This window comes from Chelonoidis abingdonii, chromosome 18 (genome assembly GCF_003597395.2).
Source record: "Chelonoidis abingdonii isolate Lonesome George chromosome 18, CheloAbing_2.0, whole genome shotgun sequence".
Classification (NCBI taxonomy): domain Eukaryota; kingdom Metazoa; phylum Chordata; order Testudines; family Testudinidae; genus Chelonoidis; species Chelonoidis abingdonii.
The window spans coordinates 2,104,703-2,127,834 of record NC_133786.1 but is presented as its reverse complement, the minus strand read 5'-3'; the positions used below and the strand labels follow the sequence as shown (position 1 = coordinate 2,127,834).

The window sequence follows — 23,132 nt, the reverse complement described above, 5'->3', positions numbered from 1 at the left end:
ATTCACTACACACCCATTTCAACATGTTCAAGTATTGCTAGCCAAAACTGTCTGTGCTTAACATAGAGCAGCACGGAGGTGGTCAGGTAGAACACAGCTAAGCACATACATTCGGCTTACCCTTTCAGACAGGCAGGGTGGATAAGGATTGGTGCTGCTGTGTGAGGGTGTGACGTTCCCCTCTGGTGTGATCTGGACCGGTGATCTGCTAGGTCTGAGAGCCAGCCTTACCCTGCTCTACTGTGAGAAACTCCACTCCTGGCCTGTTCATGCATAGCCACTGGCATGTAAGTGCTCCTTGGATTGTTCAACCGAATGACACTAGCCAATATCTCCAGTCCCAGACACAACCCTAGGAACCTCTGTCTTGCAGTGTCAAGTCATGCCAGCTGGACGCTGCAAGTTTATATGAGTTCATCAATTTAACAAAGAAATTGATATGTACCAGGCTTTTTATCCTAAGGACATACTTTAAATCAAATGCACTGCTTCACGCTGCATAGGCATTTAATGACCAAGGATGGTGGGAAATCAGAATTCTTGGGTTCTGTTCCTGGATCTGGATCACATTTCTAGTGATTTCAGCAGTGGCTACAAAACACATATAGTGAACAACTTTGTGGCAAAAGACTGTGTGTTAGCATTCAAGTGACTTGGGTCTATACAATTGGAGAGTTGAGTTCTAATCCCAGTTCTACCCGACGTGACCTTGTGCAATCTCAGTTATCATAAATGTAGAACTGGAGAAATGATAGTTGTCTGCTCCTAACATAATGAACCTTTGGCATAATAAGTGTTGTAAAACATGCAGCTATATTAATAGCGGTCAGCAGGAGAAGAGACTTGGGCCATGTGTACACTGCAAAATTAGGTAGACCTAAATTATGCTGGCACGAAGCTGCTGCAGTTATTACATTGCTTCTGTGTGTCCACATTATGCAACTTGTGTCAGCGGTGTGCATTCTCACTAGGAGTGCTTGTATCGATGCAGAGAGCAGTGAACTGTGGGTAGCTGTCCCATTGTGCAACTTGCCACCATGTAGCACAGGGTGTTTTCGGAAGTGTAGACTCACCCCTGCGGCACCTCCTGCTGGCGACTTCTAGGAATTAGCACTTTCCAGCTCTGTAGCGCCCTCTGCAGGTCGGTGATCCACCTGTCCTCTGGCCCCTGTGTCCCTCTCTGGACTCCGGTGCCCTGTTAGCTGGGGTGCTGCCCCCTGGCAGTAACTCCTTTCTCTCAGGGTCTCCCCTCCCCAGGAAACCCCCACCCACTAGCCCCACCTCGCCTCAGTATCAGGCTACTGCCAGTCATCATCTAGCCCCCATGCCCTGGGGCAGACTGCAGTATCAGCCTACTCATCACTGGCAAGGTTGGGTTTGGACCTGCTGCCTTGGGCTACCCCTGGCCTGTCCTCTGCAACCCCCGGTACCTGTTGGCCTTGTGCTAGGCTGCGGCCTGGGGCTTTCCAGGATGGAGCTTCCCAGCTCTCTGCCTTTCCACAGCCCTGCTCCACTCAGGTGCCCTGTCTCTAGCTCCCCACAGCCAGGTGCTTCTCCCTCTAGACTACAGGCGGAGGAAAACTGATCCTTCTGGCTTCTTTCGCCTTCTTATACAGCTCTGTTGCTCAGGTTGGGGTGTGGCCCCAGCTGCAGCCACTTTCCCCAATCAGCCAGGGTTTTACCTTGCCCAGCCCGAGCCCTCTACAGGGTTTTTCCAACCCCTTCCAGGCTGGAGTGGGTGGTTACCTCGCTACAGGAAGGTTTTGCAATGCTTCGTGGGGCTGAAACAAATTTCACAGGGTGTCTGGTAGCATGGGTTCAACTTCCTACAATGCATTGTTCTCTGTCTCATAATTTCATCTGCATCCCATGATATTTTGTGTCCTTTTAAAAATCACCTGCACAAACCTGAATGTCCCTCCTCACTGACTGCCGTCTGAGACAGAAGCATGGATCTTGCACAGCTCTGCACTATTGTGATGAGTGTTGCGTGCACGGGCCACCCGATCCTCCAGTATTTGCAGAGCCACAGGAGGAGCCACAGGGAACGTGATGATTCTCTGAAGGCTAGCTTGCTGTGGGACATAAAAAGGAACAAATCAGAGTGGTTGGTGGCATTCACAGAGCAGCTTCAGACAGTAGAGTGCCAGTTGTGAGCCCAAGAAACAAGCACTGACCGGTGGGATCGCATCATCATACAGGTTTGTGATGATGAACAGTGGCTGCAGAACTTTCAGATGAACAAGGCCACATTCCTGGATCTGTGCACCAGACTCCCCCCAGCCCTCCAGCGCAGGGACACCAGACTGAGAGCTGCACTGACAGTGAAGAAACAAGTGTTGATCACACTGTGGAAACTTGCAACACCAGATTATTACTGATCTGTTGGGAGTCAATTAGAGTTGGGAAATCCACCACAGGGGCTGTTGTTATGCAAGTGTGCAGGGCTATTAATCGCCTGCTGCTATGAAGGACTGAGACTCTGGGCAGTGTGCAGGACATAATGGATGGTTTGCAGCAATGAGGTTCCCGAACTGTGGTGGGGCAATAGATGCCATGCACATCCCAATTTTCACACTAGACCATCTTGCCACTGAGTATATCAACAGAAAGGGCTACTTTTCTATGGTAATGCAAGTGCTGGTGGATTTCCAGGGATGCTTTACTGACATCAGTGTAGGCCAGTCAGGGAAGGTGCATGACACACGCATCTTTAAGAACATAGGACTGTTTAGAAAGCTGCAGGCAGGGACTTTCTTTCCCGATATTGAAATTCCAGTAGTTATCGTGGGAGACTCAGCCTACCCCTTGCTCTCATGGCTTATGAAGCCGCACACCAGCCATCTCAACAGCACCAAAATGCACTTCAGCTACAGGCTGAGCAGGTGCAGAATGACACTTGAATGTGCCTTTGGTCATTTGACTGGTCGTGACGCTTTCTACTCATGAGACTGGACCTCAGTGGGGAAAAAAATTCCAATGGTTATAGCTACCTGCTGTGTCCTCCATAATATCTGTGAAGCAAAGGGGGGAAACTTCCATGGTGGAGGTGGAACAGCAGTCTGCTAATTTTGAGCAGTCAGATCAGCAGCTATAAGAAGAGCTCAGTGGAGAGCTATACAACTCAGCGAGGCTTTGAAAGACCATTGTAATTGTAAGTCAGAGTAGAAGGTATTGCTGTACTGTATTCAACCTGTCCTTGCTCTTTTGAAGCCCTGTATGAACCCTTTGGTGAGTGCTGTGTGTGTGGTAATATAACATTACCAATGCACGTATTAAAATTGTCTGTGAATGATGCCAGCACCACCCAGCATATGTTGTGAACTAATAAAGAAGAATTATATTTCTAAAACCAGACTTTTATTGCATAACAATGCAAATAGAAAAACATTTATAACTTAATAAATTAGAGGGGGAAAAAACTTACGAAGGGGAAAGAACAATCATTTCCATTTCAGATACATATACACTGATCTGTGAAAGACATGTGAAGCTGAGACTGTCTTTAATGTCCCAGAAGTGGAGGTGTAGGGGTAGTTCAGCAACACCTGATGCCATGGGGAATGTTGCAGGGGTGTTGGGAGGTCCTGATATGCAGGTCTCTATGGGCTGAAGAGAGAGGTTAGCATGGGATTGTTGAACCTGCAGGTCCACCAGAGTCTGCAGCATGTCTGTCTCCTGCCTGAGATGTGCAAGCATATCCTGCTGCACATCCTTCTCCTTTTCCTATGCCTTTCTCCTCTCTGCTCTGTCTCTGTCCATGTTGTCTGCAAGGGTGATCCTCCAAGTCCTCTGCTCATTACCTGAAGCAGTGGAAGCTTGCAGGATCTGTTGGGACATATCATCCTGAGTCCTCTTTCTCCTTCCTTTTCTGGCTCAGCCATTCCACTGGTGTGGATGGAGACTCCCTCAAGGCCACATTTACGGCTGCTGAAGATACAATACACAGAGTTCAGTGTATTCAAGATAAATCTAAACTTAGGATACTGAACTCACTCCCCTTGATCCACACAAGTTGTAAGCACTACAGTCTCATTTCATCTTGGGATCTATACTGCACAGGAGCACTCACAGCACCAGCCATGGTGAATAGAGCCCTGGGGCAGGGAGCGAATGGGGGAAATGGTGGGGGTAGATCAGGGGCATGAGTATGTATAGGGCAACTGAATTGAATATTGGCACCGTTATCCACAGGCGGTGGTGATTTTAGCTGATACCTTCACAAGTGAGATAATGGCGGCTGAAAGGGAACACCTCCTGCAGGCGACTGGCTGCCATCTGGGACTGTATGTGACTAGCTTGCGTGCTGCAATGGTTCCCACTGAAGTAATTGCAGAGCGGCATGGAAAATTGTCCCCCCGGCCTCACCCCTTCTGCCTGAGGCCCTCCCTGCAACAGTAGCCCCCTCCCATGGAGAAGCCCTGAGCCCCCTCCTCAGCTGGAGCCCTGAACTCCCCTCCATCCCCATGGTCAGAGGACCCCCAGGCCAGCTGGATCCTTGAGCCTCCCCACCTCCTGCAGCCAGAGGAGCCCCGGGTCAGCCAGAGGGCCCCCAGCCATGCCATGCCTCTGCTTCTGTGACCCCAAGCCGCCCCACAGGAAAAGCTCATTTCTTCTCAAAGAACCTGAGCTTTTGACATGCCCTGGAGTCCAGGGAGATTACTGATGAACCCAAGAAGCTAAGTATATCGTACCACCTCCTTAGCCACCCCAGAACCTGCATAATAACAAGAAAAACTTCCTGTGCAAACTCCACAAACAGCATCCGGCATCCGCAGCTATGCTAGGGGATGCTTAGCCTGCCCTGGCTGATTATACCCACCACCTATGCTGCTAGCATAAGTAAAAAAGAGTAAATCAACAGAGGTGCCCTGCTACTTTGGGGTTTCCATCCCTGTAATTTCAAAGCAAACAGCATATATACTAGTGGTTCTTTCCCCTGTATAATGCTGGACTGCAGGGACTGGCTGAACTGAGATGGAGTCCAAAACATGTCCTGGCTCACCACACATCTGGATCCCCTGGATGCCTATCCCCCATACTCCTCCTCCAGGGGTGCCATTTAGGGAGGGCTGTAGGGGCACCTGCCCCCTGAGTTTCATACCACAAGGACTGGCTCTGCAGATGGGCAATGTGAGCAACTGTCCAGGGCACTGTGGTCAGGGGGTGCTATGCGCAGCATGGAGGAGCATGCTGCCAGAGGGCAAGGGAGCGCCCAGAGCAGTGAGTGACAGCAGGGAGCATGGCGCTCGCTCTGCTCTGCAGAGGCATCCAAAGGGCTGTGTGGGAGGCCAGGAATGGCCAGAGGGCTGCAGGATGGTTGTGAGTTCCAGCAAGATACAGCTCCTATGTGACAGCATGGAGCCCACCTTCAGCCGCAGGCCAAGTGCCAGGCATCATGAGCCACAACAGCAGCAAATGCAGCTGTGGCAGAAGCTGATGGAGCTGCCGGTGCTTCTGAAGAGCAGGCTCACGCTGTGGAGGAAGAATTCCACCCGCTGACCCTGTCCTGCCCTTATAGCAGATGCCCCTCACCTATCCCTGCCATGCTGACACCTAAGGGAGACTAGTGGCCTCAGTCCCACTTCCTGGGGTAGCTGCCTAAGGAGGGGAGTTCCGAATAACTACCCCTTTCATAGAATCATAGGATAGAATCAGAGAATATTAGGGTTGGAAGAGACCTCAAGAGGTCACCTAGTCCAACCCCCTGCTCAAAGCAGGACCAGCACCAACTAAATCATCCCAACTAAAGCTTTGTCAAGCTGGGCCTTAAAAACTTCTAAGTAAGGAGATTCCACCACCTCCCTAGGTAATCCAGTCCAGCGTTTCACCACCCTCCTAGTGAAATAGTGTTTCCTAATAGCCAACCTAGACCTCCCCCACTGCAACCTGAGACAACTGCTTCTTCTTCTGTCATCTGCCACCACTGAGAACAGCCTAGCTCCATCCTCTTTGGAACCCCCCTTCAGGTAGTTGAAGGCTGCTATCAAATCCCGCCTCATTCTTCTCTTCAGCAGACTAAATAACCCCAGTTCCCTCAGCCTCTTCTCGAAAGTCACGTGCTCCAGCCACCTAATCATTTTCATTGCCCTCCGTTGGACTCTCTCCAATTTGTCCACATCCTTTCTGTAGTGGGGGGACCAAAACTGGACACAATACTCCACGTGTGGCCTCACCAGTGCCAAATAGAGCGGAATAATCACTTCCCTCAATCTGCTGGCAATGCTCCTATTAATACAGCTTAATATGCTGTTAGCCTTCCTGGCAACAAGGGCACACTGCTGACTCATATCCAGCTTCTCATCCACTGTAATCCCCAGGTCCTTTTCTGCAGAACTGCTGCTTAGCCAGTTGGTCCCCAGCCTGTAGCGATGCATGAGTTTCTTCCGTCCTAAGTGCAGGACTCTGCACTTGTCCTTGTTGAACCTCATCAGATTTCTTTTGGCCAAATCCTCCAATTTGTCTAGGTCACTCTGGACCCTATCCCTACCCTCCAGCATATCTACTTTTCCCCCAAGTTTAGTGTCATCTGCGAATTTGCTGAGGGTGCAATTAATCCCATCATCCAGATCATTAATAAAGATGTTGAACAAAACCGGCCTCAGGACCAACCCCTGGGCCCTCCACTTGATACCGCTGCCAACTAGACATTGAGCCATTGATCACTACCCGTTGAGTCCAACAATCTAGCTGGTTTTCTATCCACCTTATAGTCCATTCATCCAATCCATATTTTTTAAATTTACTGAACATAAGAACGGCCATACTGGGTCAGACCAGAACACTCAGGGTGGGGACACCTCCTGGAGACCACTAACAGTTGATGTAAGTCTACACTGACAATGCATTGACTTAACTATGTTGATCTTGACTCTACACCACTCAGGGATGTGGTGTTATTAAGACAGCGTATTGGGGAAGTTACAGCAGCCAGAGCTGTAGATGAAATGTAGATACATACACAGTTAAGTCAATGTAAGCTGTCTTGTGTTGACTTAACTGTTTTGAGTAGGTCAGGCCTTGGCTCCTGATCTCAAGGCTCCCAGCCTATTTCATCTTCTTCATATTTTGTAATGGAGGATCTCGCTAAGCCCCCCCCCCCACAACTCTGACCAGGGGTCTGTGCACAATGCTGGTGTTCCATGAAGGGATCACAGTGGTCCAGCACACCAGGAATACAACTTTTCCAGTTGTCAGTGTTGTTCTTTCTTTCTCTCTCCCTCTCTATATAGTTAGGGCTGTAAATTAATCACAGTTAACACAAGCAAATAATGAAAAACAAATTAACTAGATTTTTAAAATAGTTGCGATTAATCACAGTTTTATGTGTTTACTGTGAAAGCAAACAACTGCAGTGTCCGTTCAGCAGCGATCAGGTGTGCTGTGACTCCAGGATAGCTGTGATGGCTAATGGATGTCCAGTGATCACCATTCAAAGCAACAGTTAGTGCATTTTTCAGAAGCTCCAACTTTGTAGTCTTCTCATTGTAATATAGGTCCTGATGCAATACTCCTTCAGAGAGCAAAGTATATGACTGATTGGAAGATGCAGTTTGAATAACATCTCTTAGTCCTCTGTCATTTACAATGTTGAGTGGTCTGCAGTGATAGCGATCCACTTAGCAATGGCATTGGTTAACCTGTTGTACTTTGTTTGATCCATTGGCCTGAAGTGATCCTGAAACTCTGTAAGCGTACTCTGTTGCAGCTGGTGGGATTCATTTGCTGCTGGTGGGTTACCTGTAGCACAAGAACTGGAGGTGAAAGCATGTTTAGCGCATAGGTGCTACTGCAGACTTGAACTACATCGATGGTACTGGAGCTCAACCTTGCAATAGCTACCAGAAAATCATCTTTTTATCCAGAGAACCATCCATAAGTTTTTTAAAAATAGACTTCCCATTCAAAAGACCTGAACTTTTGCTGCTTTGCTCCATTAACTTTTTCTGATAATCACTCCAGATCGTGAGAATACAGTAGGACTGTTCCAATGTCCGCCAAGCGATGAAGTACAGTAAGTTAAGAGGCTCAAAACAGAAGCGTGCAATTAACACTTGTTGAAAAATAATGCATTAATTTGTTTTGCGTTAATCATTTGCATTAACTGCTATTAATTGGCAGCCCCCCCCCCAAAAAAAATAATTCTACATTTGTAAGTTGTACTTTCACAATAAAGATTGCACTACAGTACTCATATCAGGTGAATTGAAAAACACTATCTTTTCTTTAGCTTTTTTACAGTACAAATATTTGTAATAAAATAATAATATAAAGTGAGTACTGTACCCTTTGTATTCTGTTTGTAATTGAAATCAATATATTTGAAAATGTAGAAAAACATCCAAAAACATTTATAATAAATTGAAATTGGTATTGTTTTATTGTTTAATGGTGTGGTTAAAACTGCAATTAATTGCAACAATTTTTTAAATCTTGTGATTAATAATGATTTTTTAAAAACCATTTGACAGCCCTGAGATATAATATGGTGTTTGCAAGTGCATAGGGAATGTTTTATTGAGCCCAAATCATTAATATTGTTACTTGATCTGGGGCAGGGAGGGCCGCTAGTTTATATATAAGTATGCGCAAAAATCTATGGTAAAAGAATGCTGAGGTTTCCAAAGTCAAACACTCAGAAGTTAACAAATACCGGAATTCAGTTTGCCTGTGCAACCTTAATTTGGTCCCCCTGTGCACATGCATTATGGTACAGTTTTTAATTATAGAATCACATAATGTTTTTCCCACAGGATGCCTGCCTCATTCAATGCACAGAATGGACAGTGCTCACTAAATGAGTAGTCATTCAGTCATTTTATCCTCATCTTTCAATCTGTGGCCCCAGGACTTACTTACTGCACACCAATCAAACCTTGCACTGATTGCAAAATCAATATCCTCTTGGGATTTTTGTGAGATTTATCACTGATATGAGTGCTTCATCAACATTAATAAATTATCTTCTCAACCCCCTTGTGAAGAAAGGTGATAGTACCCCATTTTACAGATGGGTAACTGAGTCACAGAGAGATTGAGACCAAAATTGTGAAAAATATCCAGTAATTTTAGGTGCCCAACATGAGACACCCTCGACCTTATTCTTCAGAGTACTTAGCACTTTATATGTTCAAAGCCCAGCTCCTATTGACTTCTCTTGTAGCCGGGGTAGGGGCATGGAGGAAGCGGTAGAGTGGGGGCAAGGCCTGGGGCACAGCACCCCCGGTCACTTGGTAAGTCAGCACCTTTGGCCAGAGGTCCTATAAACAACAGCCTCCTTGACTATCCAACCCTGATTTGCTCCCAGAGCACTGCCCATCTTGTACACTGACTGGAAAATATACTCTGAGATCATGGAATTAAAGACTGAATCATAATGCATGTGCGCAAGGGAGCTGAATTAAAGTTGCACAGGCAACTTTAATTTTGCATTTCCTACATCCTGAGTGTTTGACTTTGCATCCTTAATGTCCTTTTAATATAATTTCCTATGTTTATTTTTTAAAGGGAATTCTCTCATGTGGCATCTAAATGGCTTCAAGACTTTGTAACATGGCCAAAACACTGTATTCTTCCCTCACATCATTCCTGCAAACAGTTGAACCATTTTAGCTAAAACTTTTTTTCTATATGAGGAACATTGCAGCCTGAATGGTTAAAATTTGGCAAAGTTAAAAGCAACTGAAAAAGGTTCTTACAATGGAAGGTGTGAGGCAACCTTAATTTATAGGCAACTTCTAGCTCTGCCTGCAATCCTTCTGAACTATTTGAGAATACAGTAACTACTCGCTTAACATTGTAATTATGTTCCTGAAAAATGCAACTTTAAATGAAACGATACTAAGTGAATCCAATTTCCCCATAAGAATGAATGTAAATGGGGTGGGGGGGGGGGGTAGGTTCCAGGGAAATTTTTTTCACCAGACAAAAAATGACAAAGTATAAGTTTTAAACAAACAATTTAATACTGTACACAGCAATGATGATTGTGAAGCTTGGTTGAGGTGGTGAAGTTAGAGGGTGGAAGAGGGTGGGATATCGCCCAGGGAATGCCTTACTGCTAAATGATGAACTAGCATTTGGCTGAGCCCCCAAGGGTTAACACGTTGTTAATGTAGCCTCACACGCAACAAGGCATCATGAATGGAGGGAGGGGAGACAGCATGGCAGACAGAGAGACACAGTCTGTGTGTGGGATAGAGAGATTGATGCTCATTGCCCCTTTAAGTATGTTGACATCACTCTAAGTACATTGTCTTTAAAAAGATCAGGAAGTTGAGACAGCAGCTGCGGCCAGCAAGCTTTCTCTCCTGAGCCCTGTCCTGTCCCCACCCTGCTCTATAGGGAGAAGGGATAATTGGGGGGCAGGAGTAGGGGGAAAGGGGACACCCTGACATTAGCCCTTCTCTTTCCCCCTCCCCTGCACAGCAAGCAGGAGGCTCCTGGGAGCAGCTCCAAGGCAGATATCAGGAGCAACACATGGCAATGGGGGAGGAATAGCTGAACTGCTGGCAACTGGTAGCCTGCTGGGTGGCTGCTGCACAGGGAACTTAGGGGAGCGGGCAGCTGCCAGTCCACCCTGGTTCCAAGCCCCCACCAGTTAGCTGTAATGGGCTGCAAGCAGTGGACAAAGCAGGTGGCTGACAAACAATGTTATAAGGGAGCATTGCACAACTTTAAATGAGCATGTTCCCTAATTGATCAGCAACGTAACGACGAAACAACACTAACCAGGATGACTTTAAGTGAGGAGTTACTGTATATAATTTATGTTGTCTGATACTATACCTACTGAAAACAAATGAGGAAAAAACAGTTCCGTGAGCACAAGTGATCAAACCTGTTTTTTGACAATTTCCCATACAAATAAATGCTTCATTGATCTGTCATCTCTGACTCACCTCAATTGTGGCTTGATCCTTCATTTCTTGTACCCAAACCTCACATTGATTTTAATGGGAGTTTTTCAGGTACAAAATGCTGGACCCATCACAAAAAGGGATCATATTCCTAATATTTCAAGTTGGAGAAGAAACGAGCACTGAAAGTGTGAGCATCAGAACAAAGCATTTTGTACCTGAAAAACTCCCATTAAAATCAATGTGAGTTTTGGGTACAAGAAATGAAAGATCAAGCCACAATTAAGGTGAGCCAGACAAAAATACAAAGTGGGGATTTGTGTGAGGAGAAGATGTTGTGAGAGGAAGGGCTTAGAGCTTGCATTCAGGCTGTCTACGCTGCAATTTTATAACCCCACAGCAGAAGCTTGAGTCAGTTGACAAGTCAGCAAGGGGTGTTTAACTGCACTGTAGTCATACCCTGTGTATACCCTGTGTATACTGTACCTTTCTTTGGATGCTGGTTTTATCATTTTCTTCTTTGACTGCTGGTTTAGAAAAAAATAGCACCGGAAATTAATTTAGAACTATATTCCTCAGGTAGACAAAGTAGTTTAGTTTTATATTAATGAAAAGAGGACTCAATGCTTTACTTTTCAGAGGATCTCAAATTTCTGGTTCTATATTGGCATATCATAGAAAATCCTGAGAGAAACATTTACATTTTCTAAAAAGAGCTGGGGGGAAGTGGAATCAAAACAATCTTTTGCAGTCTGTCCAAATTCAAGGTATGCTAACAATCTTTCAATGCCACATAAAAATATAGAAAAAGCTACCTAAGCCCTGACTTCTTGCCTGGAATCTTGTGCAGTCACTCGCACCTGTACAAAACAACTAACCAAATCAGAATCTTCCGCAGATCCTTGTTGGTGGCAGTTTTACATCTACTTTGCAGAAGAAGCATAAATGACTATCCCAAGTGTAAGGCACTCATGCCCTCTGTAGATACAGGGGTCAAATTCTATGGACATGCAATCCACACTGAAGTCTAAGAAGTTCATGCATTTGTAGCCAAGAGCAGTATTTCTTCTTTGATATTTACCAGGCCTGGGTAAATAGTGGGAAACAAATATTTGTTAAATAATTTAACTAAAAGCTGCAAAATCGTTCAAATAAATAATGCGATAGATATTATTATTCAGTCAGCACTACTAAGGAGGGGAGAGGGGATTTTGTATTTATTAAAAATCATGCCTATTGCAACCTCTGCATCACTTTAGGCTGGATTTGTGTCAGTTTTGTTACTGTTTTAAAAATAACTCTCTCTCTATTTCATAGACTTCACAAACAATCAGTAACACTTCTGAAATTAACACCTTTGACCTGTGAATAAAACTCTGTAGTTTATCTATTTTTGTTGCTTCTTGGAGGAGCAAATCCTGCAATAATTTTGTTTAAAGGAAGGGCAGAAGAGATAATTTAACTTCTCCCTTCTGTAGTTTTTAACAGACTGATCTCTCTTTTACAATTCCAATATATGATTTTGCATGCAGCAGAGTGCAAAATAATGCACTTCCTGTCAGTAAAGCGAAGGGGAGTGGGGGGGATAGGGTCAAACCTGAAATCTAGGGTGGGGGAGAGGAAGCATTTACAACTAGGGGTGCAGCTACACAGCCTTGCTTAAAGTGGTTTCCATCAGGGCCGGGCCTTGGAACAATGTGTACAGTGGGGGTGCTGAGAGCCATGGAACCAAACTGTAACCCCTGGATATGATGGAAACCACTTCAAGCCAGGGGGTGCTGGACCCAGAGTTCCAGCGCCTGTGGTTTTCCATTATATCCAGAGTTTACAGTTCGGTTCCCTCGCTGTACCCATGGTTCCCGCTTACCCACATCTAGGGGTCGGGAGGAGATTTTTAAAATCCCCTTTGAAAGGCTCGGGGGAGCTTGAGCCCCTAGCACCGCACTGCCCTGCTGCTACCGCGTTTTCCAGTCCCACCCCTGGGGGGGATCCCAACGCGGCCGGGGAATGCGGGAAGCTGAAAGCCCCGGGACAAGAGGGACCGGGCTGGCCCGGCTCAGCCCAGTGTCCCTGCAACGCGCTGGCTCGGGATGGGGCCGATCGGGCCCTGCTCGGAGCCCGCGGCCCCAGGCCGGCCCGCTAGAGGGAGCCAGGCGGGAGCCGGCGCGGGGGCGGGGCCGTGACGCGCGGCGGCGGGCGGTGAGTATAGGCTGCGCGGCCCGGCCGGTGTCAGTGTGATGAAGATTGGCGTGCAGGTAAGCTGTCATTCAGCGCGGCCAGCGCGCACCCAGGGGCGGGCAGAGACCGGGCTGCGGGCAGGGGATGCTAGCGAGGGAGCCGGCCGCGCTGCGAGGCTGGGCAGAGGCGCTGCAGGGCAGGCACGGGCGGGGGGCGGTGATGGGTAACCCCGCGTGTGGGGCTGGCGGGGGCAGAAGACGGGTGCGGTCTGGCGGGGGGCAGGGAGTGCGAGGTCGGGCCGGGGCTCAAGGGGCAGGGGGTGCGGCGGCGTAGGTGAGCGGTGCTGGACAGGGGGTCCGGGATCGGAGGGGGCTGGAAAGGCCGGGGGTGCGGGGACGGTGGGGGCTGGAGGAGCAGGGGGTGCGGGGTCAGTGAGCGGTGGAGGGCAGGTGGTGCGGGGTTCGGAGGTGGCTGGAGTTGCAGGGGGTGCGGAGTCGCTGGAGGACAGGGGGTGCGGGAGGGGCAGGGGGTGCGGGGTCGGTGGGGGCTGGAGGAGCAGGGGGTGCGGGGTCAGTGAGCGGTGGAGGGCAGGTGGTGCGGGGTTCGGAGGTGGCTGGAGTTGCAGGGGGTGCGGAGTCGCTGGAGGACAGGGGGTGCGGGGTCGGAGGTGGCTGGAGTTGCAGGGGGTGCGGAGTCGCTGGAGGACAGGGGGTGCGGGAGGGGCAGGGGGTGCGGGGTCGGAGAGGGCTGGAGTTGCAGGGGGTGCGGAGAGGCAGGGGGTGCGGGGCAGGAGCGGTCGCTGGCTGAGGGGCAGAGGGCAGGACCGGCTGTTTCTGCGCTTGACTCCCTCCCCCTGGCTGCAGGAAGCTCCGGGCCGGGTTTCGTTGCCGGCAGCTGGGCAGGCTGCGGCGTGGGGCCCGGCTCCCTTCGCTGGTCAGGCTGGGGAGTGGCGGTGCTGGGGGCCGGCTGGGCATGCCGAGAGCAGGCTGCGGGAGGTGCAGCTCCGAACCCTGGCCTGGGAACCGGGCAAGGGAGGACGGGCTGCCCGGAGCCGCAGCGCTGAGCCCGGGGGTGTGGAGTTTGTGCGGGTTGCGGGAGCGGGCTGAGGGGAGGGTTTCGGGGCAGCCCCGCCGCGCTGTGCTCCCAGTATTACCCCACTGCGATGGGCTGCGGATCCGGAGCTCCTGGCCGGCGGCCTCCAAGGGTTAGTGCGGTCCGGGAGGGGAGAGCCCGGGGACCGGACAAGAACTGGGCCGAGTCCGCTGTTCTCCCCGGGCGGCTCAGCCGCTGCTCGCTGCAGACCGGGCAGCCCCCAGGCTGGCGCCTCTCGGCTGCCCGCGGCTCCGCTCTGCTGCCTTAGTCACCCGCGCCCCGGGGCCGGCCCCGTTAGCCCCGCTCACTCACCGGAGGGAAGGGCACCGGGCGCTGCCCGGACCAGCCCCAGCAGCAGGCTCCTGGCTCCAGCGGGCGAGGCTGCCCAGAACGGGGCCGGGAGCCGAGGATAATCGCTGCGGCCGAAGCCCGGGGCTCAGCAGTGCGGCGGGCAGGGAGATCTGGACTCGCCCGCACGGCGGCTGCTCCGGGCTCGCTGCACGCCAAAGCCCGCGGGAGCCGGGCTGGTTAGCGCCGCGTGTAGGGGCTGGCCGGGGAGCTCCGGCGCTCCACTGCGATGGTCTCCCTTGGCGAGCCTCCTGCTAGCTGCCCCGGCACCGCGGGGCCGATCCCGCCGGCGGGCGCTGTGCTGAGCCCCGGGCATGGGGGTGGCAGTGCTTGGGGCGCCGTGTGAACGGAGCAGGCGGGGAGCAGCGCCTCTTGCCGGGCTGCTGCGGGCTGGGTGCTCGGCGGCCCAGACGGGGGCCCGGGCCGTGCCCTGCGGGGACGCTGGTCTCTGTGTGGGCGAGAGGAGGAAGCTCCGCCGGGCGCGGCTCGCAGTCCGGCCCGTGTGGCTTGGGGCTCTCGGCTCCAGCTGTGCTGAGCTGAGCCAGGCTGGCGCTACGCGCTGTGGACCAGCGGCTGTGGCTGCCCGCTGTGCCCTCCCCGGACCCCGCTGTGCCCGCTGCGCCGGCTCGGTGGGGAGGGACCCGGAGCCCTTGGCGTGCAGCTGGGAGCTTCGTCCCGGCCGCTGTCTGGCTTGGCCCGGGGTGCGCGCCGCAAAACCGAAGGGTGAGTGAAATCCCCGGGCAGCAGCCGCGTTAGTGCGGGAAGGGCGAGCGCCCTGGCCCGATCACATTCTCCCGGGTGAGTGAGGGCAAAGCTCGGCCTAGTGTCCGCGCCCGCTGCCGGCTCCCCCAGAAACGCGCCAGTCAGGGGATTATTCGGAGCCTGCTCTTCGTACAGGAGCGCTCGGCTGCACGGATCGGCCCGTCCCCTGGCACGGGAAGCGGCTGCTGGCCTTGCCCGCCTATCACACCCACCCCAGCTGGTTACTCGGTGAGTGCGAGGCCTGCCCACGCGGTGTTTGGCTGTAACTGACCCGCCTGCGGGGAATGTCCCAACACATCAGGTGTGAGCCAGTGATGGGATCGGGAGAACCTCCGTCCTGAGAGTAGCAGATCCGACAGGCGTGATAACTTCCGCGGCCCTCAGGAGAGGGTGGGACTGTGCCGGCTTTGGCACGGAGTGCGTCCCGTCTGGTGCTGTGCCCGTTCCGGGCCAATACGCGCTGGAGCCTACGCGTTGGGTTTGAAAGTGCTTAGGACCAAAGGGGAGAGAGGGCAGTTCAGTTGTGGTGTCCGCCTAGGGAACGCCAAGAGCGAACAAACAACGTGACTGGGGGGGGGGGGGATACATTAAACTTTAATCATGGCTTCGGTTTTACTAATCTATGTGGGCTGAGAAGAATCATCTTCCTCAAACGGGGCTAAGGCGAGAACAGATGAAATCAAGTCTCCTTCTGCTAAACACACCTTTGCCTTTTCAAAACAGCTTTCTGCTTCTCAGAAGCTTTGTCTCCCCCATATTTCAGCCTAGCCTGGGTTTTTGAATGACCCTCTCGGGCTGTGTCTCAAGTGAAAGGGGCCCAGCAGCAGTGCAGTAGCGATTTCTTTTCCACGCTGTGATGCACGGGGCTGCTGAGAGAGGTTTAAGTGAGCGATGCAGTGGCTGGAGGTTCACAGCCAGAAGGGATGTGCCTGGGACAGGATGGAAAGTGTGTGGATTAAATTAAATGCAGAGCAGGTTCCAGGGAGAAGGAAGAGGGACTGGAGGACGACAGGAAAAGGAATATGGAAAGTCCAGCAAAATCAAACCCACTGATAGACTTGCCCTTTGCCTGGCTTGCTCAAGCGCGTTTTGCTGGCTTCCTGCGAATTGAACCTTGTGAGGGGCTGCGGTGCTTTGCTGAGAGCAGAGTTGTCAAAATATGTCACCTTGTGTACAGGAGAGAGCCTGAGTGTGAGACAGGGCCAGCGACGGGCTACAGGACCACTCTTTGAGTGCTGGTGCCCTGTTTCCATTGTTCTGGCAGTGCTGAGGCTAAGGACCTCAGCTCCAGACTCTCTGGATTCCGTTTTGAAATGAACCTTTTAAAATCGATTTGACAATTCTGTGCACACAGGGCCCTTGGCAGGTAATTACGAATGATGGTTGGTTTAGGTGCTAGCCCTGGATTCACAACTGTGTTGATCATGGGGCTTATTCGGTATGTTACATACCAGTTGAATTGACCTAGAATATTATAATGATGCAATATTTAAAATCTTGCCCTTTTGCCTGCAAACTGTGTTAGCAAGTGTGAATGGGAAGCATTTGTGGAAATCTCTGGAAGAACTGGATTTACTGCTCTGGTGCTGTTTCTGAAGTCCCACTTCAGACCTTCTTCAATCCTGAGTTTTCACAAGTGGTGCAGAGGAGCCCCTTGCATTTTGCTTTCACTATCCCCTTGTGTTCTGTTTCATACGGAGGACTGAGAGTCCTTTCTTACTAAGTGTGTCATTGCATTAGGTTATCTAGCTGAAGGCCTAGAAAACACTGGCTTCAAGTATTAGCACCAGAGTCTGGTCCCCTTTCCACCAGGGCAAATCCAGAGTAACTAGAGTTTTTTTTTTTTGTTTTTTTTTTTTTTTTGTATTTTAGATTATACCAGAGAGACTCTGGAGTAGCTGAGATCCAGGCTTGGTGCAGAGTTTAAATTAAACAAAACCCCAGTGGCATTAACACTAACGGTTGTAAAAGTTCAACTTCAGTGCAGTTTGCTTAAAGCTATGTCTCCTGGAGGCTTTTGTTTAGGTTGCAGCAGAGTTGGCCTTCCATGGTTTCTAGTTACATGAAGCTTCTATGAAGGGCCTTTCAGCTAAGATCTGTCTCACTAAAAACACATCCCTCCATGTAACAAGAAACCCTAAACCAAGCAGGATATTTTAAAACTGAAGCAATGAAGATTAGATTAAGTCTCCTCCAAACAGCTCTGTTCTGTTATTATTTTTGGCTGGAATGTGGGGGGAAGGCAGCTGTCTCTTACAAGTCTTGTGAGAGTCGGAATATATTTTAAATGTGGGGTGGAACAGCTTTGCTGTTGTAAATAATAAAATTGATTTTAAAAGTACTGCAATAGCAAGTTCTGAAATGGCTGGTGCCAGTATAAAGCACATTTCAGTGGGACTTTTTGTGATTTTGTTTTTAATTAGAGGGGGTTGTGACCCCAGAGCTGGCTTTAACATATGAATCAGAGACCTTTAAATTGTTTATCTATTTGCACATAGTCACATATTCAGTTTCACTTTCTGGCCTTATTGAACATGCTTTATTCTCTAGTCATTAGTTTGAACTGCCTCCTTACATTTGTCTGACCAGTAGGTTTTACTTTTTACTATTTTTACAGTTGACTTTAAAAGGGGATTCCCTGCATTAAATAACACTAGTGAGTGTGTGAGACTCATTGTGGGGTGACAGCAGGCATTGCACAGTTAAGGTTGCAGTTTGATTTTCATTATGAGCCAGAGTCTGACTCTTTTTTTCCCCTATTCTCTTAAAAATCACAATGTCAAATTGGCCTCAGAATTAGTATGCTGACGCACAAAACAATTGCGTACATTGAGGTGATTTGGACAAAGAGTTTCTGGATAATGACATGCTAAAGGGAGATTCACCTGGTTTTATGGTGACTTTTCCTCTTAATAGCATAAAATCAGGAAGAAGGAGTAGGAAATGACCCATTTCACTGAACTCCCAAGGCTGAGATCCAGCGCTCAGGTTTGAAGTTTAGTTGATTAAAGTCTCGTTTTAAAAGATATTCGTTGTGGAACTGGTAGCATCAGTATGGGCAGCTTTAGCACATGGTGTCAAGGAGCTCCAGGAGCCCCCAGGCCAAGATATTCCAATAATCAGCAATTCTGGGCCCCTGACTTGGGTTGTGTTAAAGGTGCTGGCATTTCAGAAAGGGCAGAATTACCTGCCCTCTGAAAATTGAGCTCTTTAAAGCGGAAGGCTGTCGGGCTTCCATGAGCTGGAAACCTCTTCATATGAGTTTTTAGTAGCAGGAGGGTGTCATGGGGCAAGTATACCTTGTCCCCCTTTGAGGGGGGAAAAGGGCGTTGAAACCCTGTGGCCCAAGTCCACCTGACCACCTTTAGCCTCAGGGCAGTTGGTCTAGTGGCCAGAATCAATACAGTTGCCCTCCCTTACAAGGCTGTGTGGCTCAACTGCCAGAGTCCATACGGCTGCCCTCTCTCATAGGGTGATGCAGCCTGATGGCCAGTGAGGGGATGGGCCACCACCTGGTAGGGGAGGGGGAAGAGTAGCTAGGGTAGGGAGACAGAGGCCCTCGTTACTCCACCAGGTCCCAGCCCAGGGCCCTGTCAGCAGTGAGTGTACTCACTTCTTGGTCAGCAGGGATCCGACCAAAACACTGACTTAGTTCCCAGTCCTCCAACTGAATCCTTGTCTAGTCTCCCAGGTTACTTCCTACCATGTCTTCCAGTGGCGTGGTCTCCTGGGGCTCTGACCTGTGAAGCTCCCAGCAGTTCCAATGTCCCCTGGGTGTCCACCAGTAGCCAAGTGTCTGTCCAGACCCTGGCAGGTTTGGCCTCCCTGGTCTCGGGCTCCAGCAGCTGCCAGATAGGCATCTGCAATGGGCATCCTTCCACCTCAATGGTCAGCCCAGACTGAGCTGGGCTATCCCTGCTCAAGTTGGAGCATGCCTGGCAGGAGCGAGGGGGGTGGCTTCCTCTGCCCAGAGTGTGGGTTTATCCCCTTTGTCTCCAGTGTGGGGCACGTACACCCCCATCACAGAGGGGCAAGGGATGTTTTTCCCTGGCTTCCACTGCACCCAGATCTGCCACCTGTCTGACCCTTTTCTGCAGTTTTGAACACAGGTGCTGACTTTCCAAAGTGCTCCCCACAGAGCACATGAGCAGCCTGCAGGGATTGCCCTGGAGTGAGTTTTGGCCCCAGTGGGTGAAATGTGTTGAACACTAAAATGAATTCCCATTGGCATCACTGAGCTGAAAAGTGAGGACTGGCAGCTTTTTAGAACTCACATAATTTTTCACTCAGGTAGCCAAGCAGAAGCTTCTAACTTGCTTTAATATTGATTACACAGTTAGACGCTCTTTTTTAGATAGCAGATTTTAGACCTTGTTGTTCTTTTTTTTTATTATCATTTTATTTTATTAGCTGATTCAGGTTAGAGGTTTTCCTTTTTAGTCTCTTGTTGGGCTGCTGTACTGGCCTCTCACTTAGCAATGCAGTTACCAGGAAAAATCATGAGAAATTACCGTTGTCATTAACTGACCCCCACATTACAGATTTTTAAACCTTGGTGTCACTTGCCTGGTTAAGGGTGTGGCATCAACTTCCACAGCACATTCAGCTCTGCTGGTGCAGTGTGCACAGGTTTGCGGTGGGAGACTGCCAAAACAGAGATGAGGATTGATCACAAGTGGGTGGGACCATAAAATATAACACTGTGAGGCATTATACCATCATGAAAAGTAGAATAAAAAACTTTGAGCAGAAATTAATGCCAACTTTGGCTGGAGCAGCATCTGCATCTGGGCAGGCAGGAAGAAGCACTCTGGCTAAATGCACTTCACATTTACCAGCTCATTTAGAAGTCCAACTACAACGTGCAGCTCTCAAGAGCATCCTGCAGGTTTGTGACCCTCTCCAGAGTGCTGCACATCCCTACAGCAATGAACAGGGATAAACAGGGCTCAGTGCTGCTTGTGATCCTGTAGCCACTCTGCATAGGGATCTACAGAAAGTTTTTTTCCTTGCCCTGCAATGTGATGTCCTCTCTCTGCTGGGCAGATTATAAGAAGCTTGTTGGTCAGTGGTCTGCCTGAGCTCACAGGACCCATTTTCCCTCCCCCCAGCTCTGCCAGAGCGAGCTAAGGCATTAGCAGTGACTGCAGAGTGCTGACCTCACCATTGCTCCTCATTCAGTCACATTTTGAGATAACTGACCTGTGGGAGGAATTAGGAAGTCACAGCAGAGGATGGAGGAAGCCCTGTGGAGAAAGATCCACAGGGACTTCTACCCTGCCAGAGGGAGAGAATGAGTGGCTAGGAGCCAACACATCACTACTGTCCTCCATAGCCAGTGGGAAGGAGAGGAGAGGCTCCTTTCTCATTGACAGCCTCTCCCCTATGGACAACAGTCTTGACCATTCAAGCTGCTGAACTCTCTGGTAGAAAGAGAGCTTCCTCCTAGTGGCTACATAAATCCTTCCCTAAGTGCTGCAACCTTGACTTCTACCATAAACTGAGCTCTCAGTGTTGAAATGAAAGAAATGGCTTAGCATTACCAGCTGGACATGGCACTGAATTAAATAGCAAATAGTACAGCAGACCGCCATGCGTGTTAGACATTGAAGTCTAATTCAGTGGTTTAGAAAGCTTGCGCCGTTTTGTGCAGCTGCAGAACTTTCAGTTAGCCACAGAGTTCAGCACCAGACACCGCAGGCAGCAGAGTGCAAATCAATACTATTGCTGGTTATGTGTGGCCTTGTGTGATGGGGTGGACTAGGTCTGGAGGCCCCTTGCTGAGGCCTTGAGGCCCTGCCACACCCTTCCCCAGTAAAGGGCAGTAGAGAGGCCCTCCAAGCAACCTACAGTGGCTGTGTGTGATGCAGCCAATCAGAACCTAGCAGGCTAATAGAAGAAGAGCTGCAGGGGCCAGACTGTATTCAATTCCTTGTTAGAGCTGGAGGAGAGTGGGTAGTGTGCCTGGCTGGCTGCTGGCACTCCAGCAGGACAGGGCCCAGAGGGATGGGTGACGAATGTGCTGGAGCCATGGGGAAATGGTCCAGGGAATTGTAGGAACGATGCAGTTTATTTAAAGGGACATGGTGGATGGCTGCTATGTGTAGAGTCTCTGGGCTGGGACCTGGAGTAAAGGGAAAGCCACTGGGAAAGTGGCCTAGACTTTGATATACCCCAGAAGAGGAACTGAACTCTTTTAGTGGCCCAGCTGAAGAGCTGGTGCCAGAAAGGCCCAATGTGGTGAAGAGTCTCCCGGGAGGGGGCTCTGGGGGTGGTGATCACACACAAGGGCTGGGCCTGCATAAATAGCAGGGACAACTTGAAAGAGCTCAGAAGGGGGTGAAAGACAGTTTGAACTAGGGTACTGTGATAGGCCCTGCTGGACTGACTGAGGAGAAAGCCCACAGATAGGGTTGCAGATCGATGGACCTTACTAAAGGTGCTGAAGTAGGCCACCTGTTGGACGTATATCCTGGAAGGAGTTTGATTTTATCACACATACAGACTGAGTGACTCAGCTAGAGGCCTGAGTTACCGAAGATCCACCAGAAACAGAGAGTGCAGGCACAAGCACTTGGCCAGGGGGTGCTTGTGAGAGGTGAATGCACCCCTCTATACCTTGACGATAGTACTTTCATTTGTAACATGCAGGCAGATTCTTCCTTCGCTATTGCTCATGGAAAGGAAGATTGTTTCCAATTATGTCAGCTCGGCCCTATGAAATTTCCAAAGAAACAAAGCATGAATAGACTGAGAAATATGCAGTCATCTCTCAAGCCTTCACCTCTGTTGGATGAACAAACTGATTCCAGTTTTCTTTTAACTCTCTAAAACTGGTATGGAAGTGAGCCTCAGAGGGAAACTGCCTGTCCAAAACTCAGGGTGGGGTTGCAGATGTGTCATCCTTTTTCATAGAATCATAGAACTGGAAGGGACCTTGAGAGGTCATCTAGTCTAGCCCCCTGCATTCATGACAGGACTAAGTGCCTCAGAGGGAATGAACAAAACAGGTAATCATTCAAGTGATCCGTCCCCTGTCGCCCATTTCCAGCTGCTGGTAAACAGAGGCTAGGGACACCATCCCTGCCCATCCTGATGAATAGTCATTGGTGGACCTATCCTTCATGAACTTATCTAGTTCATTTTTGAACCTTGTTATAGTCTTGGCCTTCACAACATCCTCTGGCAAGGAGTTTCACAGGTTAACTGTGCGTTGTATGGGAAAAAAACCTTCCTTTTGTTTGTTTTAAACCTGCCTATTCATATCATTTAGTGACTCCTAGTTTTGGATTGTTATGACACTTACCTTGTTTCATGCCATACACAGGTGTGACCTCTTATGTGAGTGAATGTAGATCGCAAGTTTGAGATGCTTCTCACTCTGACATTCCTGATATGTGCCACCAACTCCTACCACTCTTACTGCATAATGGTGCAATATAGAAGTCTCTAAAATTCCATATTTGGAAGAAATTAAATTCCTGATTGCTTGGAAGCAATCATGCTAATTATTGAATTTAAAAACATTTATGGGGCAGTACACTGCTTAAGTGTCTCACTGTGCAAGATCTGCCAACCCTAGGTATACAAACCGTTGCCCCCCTTACATACTCCGGTATAGGCCACCATATCAGTGAGCAGTATTGGCCAGTAGTGGACATTTTTGCAAAGAATGTCAGGGATAATCTATTATGGGATGATCTATAACGTTATCTAGACACAGCAGTCTCTGAGCACAAACATAAATATGCTTCAGATAATGCATTTCCTTATTAAGTAACAATCTCTGTGAGGAAGTCTCACGTTTAAGAAAATCATTTTTGGAGGCTAGCGTGTGTTCTGAGAGCAGAGAAAAGTACCCTGAATTAACAAAAGCCACTTAAATTTAGTCCC

The 23,132-nt window shown here is 49.4% G+C and overlaps 1 protein-coding gene and 1 long non-coding RNA gene across 3 annotated transcripts in view; one reads left to right on the top strand and one right to left on the bottom strand.

The window, feature by feature from the left end:
- Positions 1–1,756: 1,756 nt before the first annotated feature.
- Positions 1,757–15,707, bottom strand: LOC142047895 (uncharacterized). Its single transcript, XR_012657199.1, has 3 exons — positions 15,511–15,707; positions 3,471–3,609; positions 1,757–2,071 (listed from the first exon to the last, which is right to left on the bottom strand). It is a non-coding gene; the product is annotated as an uncharacterized LOC142047895 (long non-coding RNA).
- Positions 13,059–23,132, top strand: part of PKNOX2 (PBX/knotted 1 homeobox 2) — a 640,658-nt gene continuing 630,584 nt past the window's right edge. For both annotated transcript variants that reach the window (XM_075073480.1, XM_032767003.2), the window contains exon 1: positions 13,059–13,114. The gene's annotated coding sequence lies outside the window, so the exon portion shown is untranslated. The remainder of the gene's footprint in view (positions 13,115–23,132) is intronic.